The sequence below is a fragment of the Centruroides sculpturatus genome, unplaced genomic scaffold (genome assembly GCF_000671375.1).
Source record: "Centruroides sculpturatus isolate CEXI.00-Female unplaced genomic scaffold, Cexi_2.0 scaffold1264, whole genome shotgun sequence".
NCBI lineage: Eukaryota > Metazoa > Arthropoda > Arachnida > Scorpiones > Buthidae > Centruroides > Centruroides sculpturatus.
The window spans coordinates 32,331-48,963 of record NW_019385539.1 but is presented as its reverse complement, the minus strand read 5'-3'; the positions used below and the strand labels follow the sequence as shown (position 1 = coordinate 48,963).

Genomic DNA, 16,633 nt, shown 5'->3' with positions numbered 1-16,633 from the left:
CAGTTATCTCGTTATGATTATTTATTTTGCTATCACTTCGACTACGAGTTTTCTCTTTTACATGTTTTTACACTCAAATGTACCCGACATATTTCGTTTTGGATTTCTAATAGCGCTTATCTTGTTTACGTTTATATGCATTATTGGTGCATGCTTATTGTGCTCTTTTGCCTTCGCGGTAAAAATTATCTTTTTGTAATATATTAGCGTAATATTTTAATATTTTCTATTAATAAATTACTCGATTTTGCAGATGCAGAATGCCTTTCAGGATATCCGACAATTTGCTGTATGTGGTTTACGTGTAGAAGAAAAATTGAAAGTAATAACCATCGTTTACATTTAAACTAAAATTATAATTTTAAAAAATGCACATATTTATATAATAGGAAGTACACAAAACGAGCTCGAGCATTAAGTTCTCATCGTCAGTAACCACCTATTCATATTAGAACATAGTAATCTAGAATGATCAAATTGTATGTAATAAAGCAAAAATTATTTAAACAAATATGAGATTAAAGTAATAACTTTTAAAAATGATAAACATAATTTTTTTCTGTATGGAAAATTGTAAAGTACGAGTTTTATAAATTAACTGTTTTCAAGCTGAATAAAAGCATTTGAATCTCCGTAGCTTCAGACATTATGTTTCAGACTTCTTCCAAAAATCAATACTGCTTTATCTTGAAGTGTACTGTTTTATAATAAGCACATCAGCAAATTCAAATTTGTCCCGTATCGAAATTACTAAATTGTATTTTGAATATGTGGTTGTGAATGATGAATAATTAATACTGGAAAGCGCTCCAGCCGTTGCAGTGTACTTCCTACNTATTGATCTATAACACGCGTTGTGATTGGTCCTTATGAGTCGGCCACCGACATATAATCGTACACAGTGTGAATGCTTTTACTACTAGTCGGTCCGATTATAAAATCGGTCTGGTCGAACCGGTCGGACCAGTCGGTCATAGTGTGAAACAGCCCTAAGTGGTCATTTGGGATGAGCCCAGTAGCCCACTGCTAATCTCACAAATATACAGCCGATGTCCACCCTGAAGTTCCATTCTAAATATTGGTGAAAGAATTTTTGAACTCGGATGAGTAGTTTCGGAGATACCCGCTACATCCAAACTTACATACAAACATTACCTCTTTATAATATTAGTATAGCTAATTGTGATAATATGGTAATACTCGTGTTAAATACTTCAAAACATATAATGTTCGATAGATATTACAATCAATTAAACAGGGTCGTATTAAAAACGTTTCAAGTAAATACATTTATTTTTGTATAATAAGTCTTTTAGATGGTTTTAATTTTAATATAATTTCTATACAATATTAAATATAATAAATATTTGTATTATATAAAATTTATATACAAACCTCACGCTAAATATGATTTAGTGCATTACATTAATAGAAAGGAAAATAATAAATGATATTTCAATTTACTTGAGTAAATATCAATCTAAGAGAAACAAATATTAGAATATTTGGATCTAATAACATATATATAAAATTTTGAAAGTTTCCTTAATTGATAAACATAAATTCTATTCCTATTTATTAAAATGGATATAGAATGAGATAAATATTTTACACGTGCTGTTCCATATTTTTAAATTGAAAATTCATTACAAAAGCTCATTTATATAATCGTTATTAATATATAAGTTAATTTTAATTATGGAATTACATTAAGTAGAATAATGTCATCAGTAGAATTTGTGTATATTCTTCGTTTTACTTTACAGTTGACATTTTAAATCACTAGAATAATAGAAATTATATAAATACTAGCAGGTGGGCCCGGCGTTGCTCGGGCAAAAGTAACGATAACTAAGATAAAAATTATTACGATACAGTAAGCCTTACCCGTTTTCACAGAATGCAAGAATTCGGTCCCCTTGTTTCCAGACTAATTAGAGAATTTTTAGATGGGTCTAAAAATATGTTCGATTTCTCGCAAAAACGAAAAAAAAACTGCATNACTTAACACTTCCATTGTTGATGGAAGTGTTAAGCCTTAATCCTGTCCCTCTCCCCCGTGGGGAGGAATTTCGAAAAATCCCTTCTTAGTGTGCGTTCTCCTAACGTACCCTAACTGTGTACCAAATTTCAACTTTCAACTCCTAACCGTTTGACTCATATCCATAATGTATATAGAAGTTTTAATGCTGTCTCTCTCCCCCCCGGGGGGATTTCGAAAAATCCCTTCTTAGTGTGCGTTTTCGTGATGTACCCTATCTGTGTACCAAATTTTAACTTTCAACTCCTAACCGTTTGGGCTCTGCGCTTATTATTATTATCATTATTATTATTATCAACCCGTCTCAATTATATATATAGATAATGAAGAATATCTTCCTTTTCTGTGAATGTTATTGAATAAAACTGTTCGTTAGGCAAAAGTCTGAAATGTAATAACTGATGATAACTCGCCTTTTAACTTACTCCCTTTTTATTAATCTATATATATATAAATGAGAACGTTTGGATATTTGTTTTTATGCACGCCTAGGTCGTTAGACCAATTGCTACAAACTCGGCAGTTTCGTTTATATACCGCTAATGTCGTACATCCCACTCTAAAATATGTATTACATTTTGTAAAGCAATCAATGTTTAATTACAATTTAAAATTTTCTTCTTTTAAACTGTAATTATATTGTCTGAAAAGTAAAAATATGAAAACAGCATCTATTGTTTCTTATTCTATTTTAAAAAGTTGTTTAATCAAAACATATCTCTATCAAAAATTCAAATGATTCGAAGCAGAAAACTCTGAAAGGAGCAGATTTAATTAACACCATTCATTTTATTATTGCTTATAAACGTTTACATTTTGTGTTTTGTAATTAAAAATTGAAAACAATTCCTTTAAATTTTGAAATACGTAATGACAGAAAGCAATCGATTGTGTCTTCTTTCCTGATCGATATTCGCCATATTACATACAATTCGATACATTGATTTCGACCATTTTGGTTAATACATTTCTATTTATAACGGAAATTCTGTTGGCATTTATTGTTATAAATGCGGTATTCCAGACTTTTACGATCAATATTTTATATAAACAAAAGTCTCTTAACGAATTAAAATTCTTAACAGTCTGTAAAATAATTTAATTTTAAAATACACTGTCTATTTTATATTGTTCATCATAGATCATTACATTGTTAAATCACACAATTATTACGTGTCTTTATCGTCGAGTATTATACATCTATAAATCTACGTGTATATATTAATGTGTAGTTTTATCAGTTTTTCGCTCAATTTTCGAATGACGATCTTAAAATTAATTTATTACTCATTGCGGCGCGAATTTCCTAATTTCCAATGCATGAACCTTCGTTAAATGAGGGGTGATGAAAAGAATAAAATTCGACAAGGACTTATAAAGCAAATTAGATGTCAACTGTAATAAATTTTAATGATAGCGACGTGGCAGTTTAACAAATAATTGTCATTTACAGTCTTCTTTGAAAAGAAAAATCTTCTGTAGTTATTAAGTCTTGTGTTTCGAAGCTTTCTTTATATTTAAAAGACCAGAAAATATGGAATGTAGAGAACTTCCCATCTGAAATGTTAAAATAAGAACTTTAATTTTAATTATTAAAAGCACATTACTAAATTTCCTTGGAAAAATTACCCTTATTGGAAACTTTTTGTAATCTTAAAGTAATTTCTGCATGACAGACACAGGGATTCTTTACCGAATCTTTTCATAAAATTTAAAATCTAAAGAGATATTAACTTTTATTATTTTATTATAATTACTCGAAAACCTAATAAACGACTTACTACAAAAAAATATGTTTCAAATAAAACAAACCTTTAATTTCTGTTTCAATTCGAGATGGCAGTCAGCAAATCTACCGATGTCTTGAAAAGACGCTTGCATCTGAAAAAAGAAATGTAACGCATTTCAATAATCTGCAAATGTTGTAAATTATGGAATTTTCGATAAAGATACATTACAACAGATGTGAAAACAGATAACGAGAATCCGATTAAAATACAGACAAAAGTAAGAGTAGCACATAGTAATGAAAAGAATATTTTCAACGGAAATTTCAGTTCAGAAAAGTTGAAAATGAAGTACAATAGACTCGTTTGCATTAACAAAGTACCTTACATTATTGTGAATGCGTAATTGAATGGTCCGTTGATCTGATTAGTAAAATTCCAAAGTTCGTCGTGTTGCGCGATAATTTCATTCAGTTGAAATTTCAAAGTTGGAATGTTCTTTTTCAGCAGATACAAATTTTCTGATACTTTTTCGAATGCCTTCATTACAATAAAGTGAAACAGAACGAGGAACGAAACGAAGTATATTACAGCACCAACGAATAAAGTGCAACAGATACCAAGTTCGATGCAGCAGATAAATGGTTCATATTTAAAGGACTTTCGTTTTTCTATAGCAGGAAAAATTAGAAAAACGATTAAACATTCAAAAAGTATCGTAAAAGTAACAGTTATAGTTACTGCTAGAAGTTGTAGAGTATTGATAGTAGCATATAACTGACGTTTAGGAAAATTATACGACGATTTTAATTGTATTTTCGGATTCAGTTTGACTCTTTTGACAATACTGAATATTGCAGCTACAGCCAAGTTAATACTCGCAGATGCTACTCTGACGAATATGTCATAGTCGAATACCGAGAACCAGGAAAAGCAAGGAGCTGCATCCGATGAGTAAGGAATTGTCATACATAGAACAAGAAAGGCTTGCATCCAATAAAAGCATTCAATAAACGAGATGTAGAATTTGAAAGGTATGCGGAATCGACCGTCAGTGTTTAAGTTACGGGAGCAAGGAGTAAAAAATTCCCAGCCGTAGACCATGGAAATTGAAGTAAATGAAGAGAAAAAACACTGCAGACATATTTCGTCCTTCTGATCATCAACCGCAGGAGTTACGCTCGAGGTGATTCTTATCATAATTCTTTAAATAACTGAATTATATGATGGTAGAATAAAATATATAATTTAATTGAAAACAATCACTCTCAGTTGTTCTCTTCTTACGTAAAAGTAAATCCAACACTTCTGTGTAGAAAGTAGACATGAATGCTAGGTTTCAATTAAAATTTTACTGTGTAGTCACTTATATAAATGTTATATTTATATAAGTGATATTTATATAATGTTATGTTTAAATTTATATAAATGTTCTATATCACTTACTACCACTTATATAAGTAATTGATACATAAAGTAAAATAAAAATCTCATTTATGTATGTGAAATGGAATTTTGATGCGATATTTCCAGAAACTCTTTGGAATTTTAATTGTTCGACAAATATGATAGTTAATTAATGCGTTTTAAAGAACGTTTTTTCGTCTTCTGTCTTTTAGCGCGTACTTATTTTTCAACCGACCTCTCGCTTCTCTCGTGATGTTCACTTTCCCGCCGTGGTGTTGTCTTTACTCGATTCCTTCTACCGGTTTCCTTCGTCTACTCTGGTCGGCAGATCCTGTTTCACTTTCCACATTAATGCTTATTTATCGAATAAATTAATCGGAAAGTTTCTGTAACGTGGTTAATGCACTTATGTTTCTGTATTTTCTAGGCAGACGGGCACTTTACTGGCATATTTAAAATGAACCTCGTGTTAAGTGACGGCGAGCGAGAGGTGGAGGTTTCCACACACGTGTGTGTCCCAGATACTATAACTTTCATTCGAACCTGTTTTTTTATTTATTTGTTGGCCTATTAATTTTTTGTTTCTCTTGAATAAATTGAACTTTACAGTAAAGTACTGGTAAACTCTAAATAATAAAAGCCAAAATAAATAGCTTAATTTTTACAATATCGACTTAAAATGGATAAAAATATTATCAAATAATTATTATTTATTCGTGTATAACGACTTCTTTGGAATAAATAATCATTTATTGTACAGTTTATGTAAGCTGAAAATGATTCTCTTGTCTTTGATGAAATTTGTTACAATTTACAAATTTGTACAAAACATTAAATTTTAAACACATTTTTTCATATTTGTTGGTGTTAGCTTATGGTCACGTGATCGTTCTATATTTATTAACTTGGCTGGAGATTTTCAGCAGCCATCTGTTTCATATCTAATTTGCATATTTGTGATATTACATTACTGTACTAATCTTTATTAAACAGATCTAGACATTTTATATTATTTAAATATGACCGAATTAATAAAATAATTATATAAAATATTTGATATTTAGCAGGAAAGTTTCAATGCCACCTGACATTTCCGGCTTATCCCATAGGCATCAGTTCGCGCCAGATTTCGTACAGTGCGGTTTGTTGCTTGTATCTTTTCGTTATCTTTCCAAGTTCGCTGCGATAGATTTTTATTTCGTGAATGGATATATTTTGCGCTGTTTTTAATGGATAGAAGTTGGAAATTTTACTGTGAATTTAGAACTTGTTTCAGAATATTCTACAGAAAGAAAAGTTGAAAAATAATTTATTTTCGACAATTAGCGACAAGTGATCTTTGGATATAAGTGAGAGTATGTATTATAAGCTTACTAATTTATTTGAGCATATAATAATCTAGTCCTAATATCGAAACTTTTATGTTTTTTTATTGTTTATAAGCCTGTTAGTTAGCATCTCTACTGATTTAGTGCTATTACGTAAAACAACGTGAAAGAAGCAATTAGCGAGTAGTCCCTTTATTAGGAAATTAATTTGTTGCTAGATTTTTGACATTTTGGTTAAATTCCAGATACATATATCGTCATTGCGGCTCATCTCTGATTCCAGAAAACAAAAGGAAACAGTGGGGACGCACGTTCTAATCTAACCTATTCTAATAAATTACCATAATTATTACCAACCAAATTATTAGAATAGGTTAGGTTAGGTTAGAACGTGCGTCCCCACTGTTTCCTTTTGTTTTCTGGAATCAGAGATGAGCCGCGATGACGGTATACGTATCTTGAATTTAACCGGCTAGACTAGTACAGTAAAACCCCGAACTTACGCGGTAGGTGGAACCGAGCGAGAACTGCGAAGTCGGGGTATAATTTTGCAATTTGTGTAAAATCCAAGTCGGATGTATGTAAGCTAATAAATGTTCTCGTTAATCTTATCTCGGCTTCTGATTCGTTCACGGTTACAAGAAATCACCACATAGAGTGTCTCCACTCTCCTTAGATATAACAAACACAGAAATAAATAACACAAAATAAATTGTAACTATGAGTCGATTCCGCGCGACACATCCGAACACGTATGCTAAACAATAGTGTGGGGGGAGTGAGAAATCGAGAGTCGCGTGGCGCTCAAACAAAAGACAAATCGACGAGATTTGAAAATTGCGTAACTCTGGGTTCGTGTAAGTCGAAGTATTACTGTATATCAAAAAGTATCTTGTATTACTCGATCAGAAAATGTGAGAAAAATTTTATACTTTAAAATTTTTAATATGACGATTTTAGTCTCTGTAATCCAAAAATATTCTTGGTAGACAAATCTCACAGCAATCTTATTGGCAAATTAAATTTATTTTGTAAAGACTACATCAAATGCATTTCGGGCTGGTCTAATATTTTCCAGTCCCTCTTCAGTGCTAAAATAATAACAAAGAACGTAAAATGTTTAACTAAAACACGACATAGATGTATATCTACACCAAAATTATAAATTTTGGAGAAAAACTTACAATAACCGCTGGTGGTAATTACAATGATATTTCCATGGGTAGGGGTGGTAAACTTTGTACACATTTGTAAGAATCCTAAAATTACAATTATCTTTTTTTGTACAAAACAATATAAGGCTAATGCAAATAATATCTTAAACAATACTTATACTTACAAGTTTAAAAATCTTTTCCACATACGTGTATAATAAACATACTAAAACAAACTAATTATTAAAAATTCATTGACAAACAATTGTAAAGATAATTCCAAAGCACTACAAATTTTTAACCTCATTAGCATCAGTATACCATCAACACTTTACAACGGTAATCAAGTGATGACGTCTTAATACATAACCATTTATTTTTTATTTTATTCTAGCGCCATCTATTAGATTGTACCAGCTATAATTTATTTCCATCCCTTTCGACTGATTTATTAAATTATTATTATTTTGTTTTCTAATTTCTATATGTTCTTTGAATTTTCTTTTATAAATATCTTTTTCAATATGTAAAATTTTTACATTGTTTCTATTAATATTACAATTATTACTATTGATGTGGTTAAACCACGGAGAATTATTATACTTAAGCCGAATGGCCGCTTCGTGTTCTTTAACTCTAGTTTCTAGTACACGCCCGGTTTCTCCTATATATACACACGGATTATGACAGTCACATTCAATTCTATAAACCACACCAGCTTTTTTTAAAGGGTCTAAATTATTTTTACTATTATTATTAATATGTTTACTAATGTTTTGTGAAATACTATTGGTCAAAGATGGGGCCAAACAAATATTATGATTCTTAATACTTTTCCTGCACTTTTCAAAGATATTTTTAATGTATAGAAACTTCTTATATATTTTATCAGTTTTCAACTTAGTATTATATCTATTCTTTAAATAATATGTTTTCCATTTTTTAAGTATAAAGTTTGGGTAATCGTTCAAAAGGAATTTGGTATCTAATTCTTTTAGTTTAATATTTATGTTATAATTATCAGATATTCTAGTACATATGTTTTTTAATTCGACAATATATGCATTCTTTTTAATGTAATCAGGAATACAAGAATGGTAATTAATAGTTTTGCTTACATTACAAGATTTTTTATAAGTTATAAAATCAAATTTTCTAGGATTATTCAATATGGTAATATCTAAATAATTAATTTTCTTATTAATTTCTTCTTTAATATCAAACTGTATAACCTTGTCTATGTTGTTTATTAAATTATATATAGTTTCTTTATGAATCAGATTTCTATTATATACTATCAAATAGTCATCTACATACCTCATTATTGTCTTTATACCCCTAATTTAGTTGACTGTGTTTGTTTCGATCTAGTTTTTTCGTAATGTTACGATATACGAACTTTTGATTTTGTAAATTGTATTATACTAAAAAATAAAGTTTTATGTTATTCTCCTACTTAATTATGTATTTTTAATGTTTCCGAACTAAATAGTATATATTAAATTGAAATTCGAACTTTACAAAGTACGACGAATATTAGAGAAGACCGTTTTACTATAAATTACTACGTCTTACTACGTTTTACTCTAATGTTGATTTCGAAAAAAGTAAGTCGGACAAGGACCGATAGACTGATGACGTATATTGTCGGCTTTTCCGGGTTGTATGGGAGCTCTCGCGATAGCGCGATTTACAGTAGTCGCACCTACGTTTTTCTGACTTGAGCCAATTAGGAATATTAATTTTTTTAACCAATCGGATGATGGCGGGAGGTTTAAATTCGATTTATGTCGATAGATGGCCCTCTAAAATTTCATATTTATTTTAATTTTTTCTCTTTTATTGTAATTTCTCGTGAACTAAAAGATACTCCAAAACAAAGTTAGAGAATTTAACTACTCGTAAAAATTCTACGACTTCACGAAGTGGTCCAGGTATTTCGTATGAATTTTTTTGCGACTATAGTCGTCGTTCATCACTGCCACACGATCACCCTTGTTGACTATAGTCGTCGGTTACTGTTGAGTAGCTAAGAATACCTTAAAAATTGACAATACGATGAGCACGATTTATTTTTAAAAAAAGTCACTTTGCGTATATTTACATTCAGGTACATTAAATCTTAAGAAAGTTTAATGTAACAATATTTTAATTACATATTAACAATTCAGGTATTGATATGAAGTAATGATAACGAAATTCATTAAGAAAATGTATTTCCAACAAACTTATACGTGAACTCTTTCTGTATATGAAAACAGAAAATTAAAATTAGAAAATTACAGCAAATTCAAAAACTTTATTTTATTTTAAAATCAACTGTACTAATAAATACAGAGTTCTGTAGACAAACAGAAGACTTTGTTTTAAATCGAAAAAAATACATTTGAGTATGAATATTATAATGTTTTTTAGATGTTCGTTTCGAATGAATTTCGCTGGGCGCAATTGACAGTCATACGTGCAAGTCCGCGCATTTTAAAGGGATTGTAAAACTTAATGTGAATTGTGCTTTTAAAAATGTAAACATCCACCAATAGAAAGAACGGAGAATCATCGCGAAGGTCATCAATTGTAATAACAAGTCAGTGGGAAAGTTGACACTTAGCTGTCAAGAATGCTTGTCATCGTCAACGTTTGACGATCACGTGACTCCTTTCCCACCACAATGAAATAAAAGCGTGAGCCACGGGAAGCTCGGCAGTTCGCATACGGAAGTTATATTTCGTAACAGTGTCTTTTCCATCTCCCGGACCTCCACACAAAGGACCCGATCCAACAAAAGGAGAAGACCCGGTTGGAAGACGTGTAACGGCTCGGGATATATCACCATACAGTATCACCACCTATAGCTCTTCACAAACATTCGAGGTAATTATTAGCGGGCTGCGAACTCTCTCTCTCTCTGGAAAATAGGCCTATCTGGTAGATCAGCCATTTGTAAAATATTAGAGATTGTAATCGCATCTTAATTGCATTTAGCCGTATGTAACTTGTCTACGTATCAAACTTTGTTAGCGTCTTGTATCTTCTAGTTAGTAATATAATAAATGCTTTATTTTGTTTGTCAAACCTGTCTCTTGTCTATCCAAGGACACCTATCGACTCGCTCACCACCTCGGCACTCGATAAAATTTTGCCATCCAAAACGACAACGTGAGCGGTCTTTGCAGACTGTTGCCGAGTAATTGGTTCCTGGGGACATCCCCGGAGCCCTCGGTTTCTCACATACGACTTTTCTCCGGTGTGGATAACTAAGCTTCCGTATTGTGTAAACCTCTGTTTACATTCTTCACAACTGTAAGGCCGTTCTCCAGTATGGGTTCGAAGGTGTATAATTAAATTTCCTTTTTGTATAAATTTCTGTTTACACACGTCACAGGTGAAAGGCTTTTCTCTTGTATGGATTTTTTCGTGGGTTTGCAAATTATATTTAGTTTTTACAGTGGTTACTTAAAAGATTCTTTTGGTTCTTTTTTTCTGCAATTAAAAATATTGTTTACAGTATTATATTTATATATAATAAATTAATTTTCTTAAATCAGAACAATAATTAACTAATAATAATATTTAAATGAAAATGAGAATGTTTATATTTAAAAGCAGATTTCTGTACTTATTTTAGAGATGATGAAGTTCAAATATAAGTGCTTTATATCACTAATATTTTTAACCACAGCTAATCGGAGACATATTAAAGTAAATTATTTCTGTAAAAGATTTTTAAATTGCATTTATATCTTCATGATTTTTTTATCCTTGCAGTAATGAAGAGCACTAGTGTAAGTACAGATGTAAGTATATCTAATATTCAATTTTTTCTATAAACTTGGAAAATATTTTTTTCTAAACTTTGTGTTTTATCCAAACAACACCCGAAAGTAATAATAATTTACTCGAAATAAATTTAATATGATTTTTTAACATTATCCAGGGTTGATTTATCCAGGGTTGATTTATCTAGGGTTGATTTTTAACATTATCCAGGGGATTGATAGATCCAGGGTTTATTGAATTAATTATTATAAGAAATTATATTATTTCTCTACACATTGTTTACAAAAATGGAAGTTACATTCGTCGTTTTCGTGTTTGTATTCTCTACGCTAAATCTTTTAAAATTTTTAAATTATTTTGAATTATTTAATATTTGAATTATAATAAATTTTTCACAAATCTATTCCGGTATTTGCAAAATTTTTATCGTAAAGTGTCATTGCTGAAATGTTTTCAAAATTGTTTTGAAAGGTGTTTATTCGAAAAGTATCTACACAGAATGTAAATGATATGTAAAAAATAAGTCAAAATTACAATAATTGCACGTTTTGTGTATTGTAGATGTTAACGTGAGCTAAAGACTAGAATTATGGATGTTGAGATTTAAAAAATGGCTACCGCTCACAAAAGATGTTTCGAATTCGTTCCTTTTCACCTTCTACTGATTTCTTGACTATAATTTGAGTTCCCTTCATCCGAAATGTTTTCTTTTTTCTTCACTTTTACTCCGTACAAGTGTTAAATTTACTTGACTTTTCTTCAAGTCTTCTACAACATAAAAAGGCAACAGAAATGGTATTCGTCCACACTTTGATCACATGCTTTTAGCCATTGTTGTAAAAAATTTCCTAAAAAGTAGGCAATTCAAAAAATTCCTTTTTAATACCCCAAGATTTAACTAGAAAATTAGAAAATCGGATCAGTTAGCCAAGATGGACTATAAATAAAGCTTTACATTTTAATGCCTTCACCAGTTTTTTATGTGATCTCATTAAGTGGCCAAATGCCTTAGTCTAGAGCTCCACATATGTGTTAATCTGCTAATTTTGCCAACCAAAAACCCAGCCGTATTTTATGATATAAAAGATTAAAATGGTTGTCCACGGGTAAGGCGAAACCCGCAAACGTGTTACTGTAAAAGCAAAGTCATATTGACCAGACTAAATTTGTTCTTGGTTTATCGTTCTCTTATAGCAGGGCTTCTTAAACTATGGGTCGTGACCCCATTTGGGATCGTGTAGCGAAATCTTGGGGTCGCGAAATTTTAATGCAAAATATTGAAAATAATTTATGAGAGTTTGAAACTGTCACTCTTTGTGTCCTAGGTTTCCTGAGGTGCGCTATGTGTCACTTCTGGTGCAGCGAAACATCGATTCAGAACATTGATTGTAGTGTGAACTAGTATATTTTTGTCGCTTTTCAGTGTATTCGGTTGTCTCCGTTCCATTGTAACACAAGAGTGAACTGTGTTACATCATTATTGATTTTCACATTTGTATATATCTTTATTTTATATTTTTTGGGCCGCGAAAAAATCACAATCATCAACGGGGTCGTGAATATAAAAAGTATAAGAAGCCCTGTCTTATAGCATCGATCAAAACAAACGACTTAAAGTGCTGGTATCACAGTTCCGACAACATTTTCACTTTGAATTTCGAACTAACCGAAATCCTTTATGTGTAAATCTCTAAATCTTCGGCTTGGACAAAAGTACAGTCACGAAATAACGGGATTTCGAAGTATCCGATTTCGAATTAACGAGGATTCACAACATGTCTGTATGAAGAAATATGTCTTATAATTTTGATTATACTGTAATACTCGTGTTAAATACTTCAAAACATATAATGTTTAATAGATATTACAATCAATTAAACAGGGTCATATCAGAAAGGTTTCAAGTACATTCATTTTTGTATAATAAGTCTTTTAAAAGGTTTTAATTTTAATATAATTTCTATACAAATCCCAAATCTAATAAATGCTTGTATTATATAAAATTTATATACAAACCTCACGCTAAATAAAATTTATTGCATTACATTAATAGAAAGGAAAATAATAAATGATATTTCAATTTACTTGAGTAAATATCAATCGAAAAGGAAGAAATATTTGTATATTTGTTCTTTTTCGATTGATCTACTATTGATCAAACGAATATTTGATCGAGTATATTTGATCTACTTATTAAAATGGATATAGAATGAAATAAATTTCATACATGTACTGTTCCTTATTTTCAAAATTGAAACAAATAAAAATTTATCAATAGAAATACTTATTTGTATAATCGTTATTAATATATTAATTAATTTTAATTATGAAATTACATTAAATAGAACAACGTCATCTGTAGAATTTACGAGTATTCCTCCTTTTACTTTAATGGATTTTATGTGCACAAAATCAGGGAAAGTATTGGAATCGTGTTAAATTTGTCCCTATGAGTTCTTTGTAAATCGCTACGTTTTGTGACCTCCTAAATCCAAAAAACTGTCAGAAAACAAAAAAAAATTACATCGACATATACTGTACAGTACGTAGGTGTGCATACGTTGAAGTGCACTTTGCTTAATATCTCAGCATAAAAAAACGAAATTCGGCATGGTGGCTTGTATATGAGTAGTATGCGTTTGATACAAACTGGGGTATAAATAATTAATTATAATATAAAAAAATATATATAACACAATTAAAAAAAAATTTTGTTTTATAAAAATTATTTTTTTGAATTAATAAAAATTTTTTTCGAATTATATCGAAATAAATACATATACGGTGTAGATTATATTTAATTTGTATGAGAATTTAATAATANCCTAAATCCAAAAAAAAAATGAAAACAAAACAAAATGACATTGACATGTACTGTACGTAGTTGTGTGTACGTTGACGTCCATTTTGCTTAATATCTCAGCATAAAGAAACGAAATTCGGCATGGTGGCTTGTATATGAGGAACATCGATACTATTAAATTTTAATTGTTAATTATGGTCAAGAGAGTGAAAAGTTAATGGGTGTTATACGTCATATTTCGACAGGAGTAGAACTTAACTACACTTTTCTTAAAAACTGTTTTCTACTCTAAAATTTAAGCTTTTCGCCATTTTATTATAATTAAAACAATTATAAGAAAATCTCGTAACAGATGGCCTAAAATACAATTTTACTTTTCTTAATAATATAAAAGTTATTTTTCAAATTAAAAGACAGAAAAGTTACAAAACTATTATTTCTAAATATTTTCGTAAACGATAATACTATATTTGAAAACAACCGAAAGTTTATTTGTAAGAACTGAAAATGAAATTTGCTGCTAATGCAATATAGAATTTCTCTCTCATTTCTGCTGTTGATAAAAATTATTAATTCCTATTTTAAAGTAGCGCTTGCTTTTCGTAATTCGATCTGCAAACATGCGGGTGCCTCCCAGTCAGGGCTGGATTTGAGACGATTGGAGCGATTTGCGCCAATCGGGCCCCGCGCTTGAAAGGGCCCCGCAGGACATTAAAATTTTTATATTTAAAAATAGTTTCAAATTACAGAATAGATTAAACAGTTTAGCGATCATGTCGATTGAAAGTCAAGAAGCGAGCCAGTTGGATTTTGATACTATTTTAGAAGATTTCACAGAACAAAAACTTCGTAACATATAAAACATCTCTTTATAGGTTTATATTCAATAAAATTCACTTATATTCGTTCATCAACACATTTGAAGATTTTTCATGGCAAAAATTTATGTAGTTATATTCATTTAAACACACAGAAATACTAAAACATATCTATGTATGTTTATATTCAACTTATACTTAATACAGGATTTTTAATGTAGAAAATTCTTTACCTTATGGGTCATGACTTTTGATTTTTATAATTAGATTTTAAATTTTGTTTAAATAAATATTTAAAATCTATATTTCAATATGTAAATTAACTGTTAATTAATTTTGTTATTTCAAATTTTTAGAGGCCCACAAAAAAAATTTAATCGGGCCTTGCACCTATTGCATCCCACCCTACTTTCAGTACATTAATAATGGTATTTTCTAAAATGAAATAATTTATATAAATAATCGAGTGGATTTAATTTTTTCACTGTTTAATTCATTAATGAAAGCATTGGTATACAGAATCTCAAGTCTTGCTTTCTTATCTTTTAAAGAATTATTTAATTTTCCTGCATAGAAAATGAACAGAGTAGAATTAGCATGGTTTGTGATCTATTCTAAATATTCTTCATTATAATTTTAGTGAAATGGGAATCCAACTTCGGACTGATGTAAAACCAATATAGAAATTGAACGTCGTTATTGTATATATTTGTTTCATTTACTTAAATAATAAATAAATAATAGCAATATGATTTAATGGAATTAAATCTATATATTTTCAAACTGCCTTTTGTAAATCATGCGCATCAGCACGAACCTGTCAATCTTAACGGCATCCTTAAGACACGATGTAAATATCAATCAAATTTATAATATTATAAATCTTTATGTTATATTAAGATAATTACATCAATTTATTTTCTAGTACGCATTATGAAATTTAATATACAATACTCTTCTACCTACAAATCAAACATGTGTCTGGAAAGCGGAAGAATAAATTGATACTTATATAAGGAAGTGGACAGAATTCTTGTAATTCGAAAACGCACATTCAATCCGCCTTTGTCTATTCAAGGTATTGCAGACTACAATTCATTCTGCGTATTGCAAAGATTACCTCGAATAATTATTTTCAGCTAATTATTCTTATCATTATTTAATAAATATGATACGAATGTTTTCAACACCTACGGGTGTAAGATTAGAAAAGGAAGTATGTGTGCGCTGTTTGCTATCTTCATTTACATCAGTCGCAATAGTGTACGGATGGGACTTTTTTATGCCTTGTTCCTGTGTGGCAAAACCAAACCCTTACTTGCAGAAACTTATAAACTTTTACATTTCCTTTATTGAAATAGTTTATTGGGTGCATGCCGTTCTCGTTGTTTGTATGGCAATTCCTTATATATCGGACATAACGCCTTGCTATTCCTGGTACGCGATCGTCAACTATGACCTATATGGCAGACTCGTCCTTGCCGTTCTCGATTTGGCTATTGCTATACTATTCAGCATTGCCAAAAGAGTCAAATTGAGCCCAAAGATAAAATTAAGGAAGTCGTATTGTTTTCCCCC

The 16,633-nt window shown here is 30.2% G+C and overlaps 1 long non-coding RNA gene across 1 annotated transcript; it reads left to right on the top strand.

The window, feature by feature from the left end:
- Positions 1 to 11,313: 11,313 nt before the first annotated feature.
- LOC111639938 lies at positions 11,314 to 16,594 on the top strand. The gene is made up of 3 exons (XR_002759178.1): positions 11,314 to 11,451; positions 15,696 to 15,905; positions 15,981 to 16,594. It is a non-coding gene; the product is annotated as an uncharacterized LOC111639938 (long non-coding RNA).
- The last annotated feature ends 39 nt before the right edge of the window (positions 16,595 to 16,633 follow it).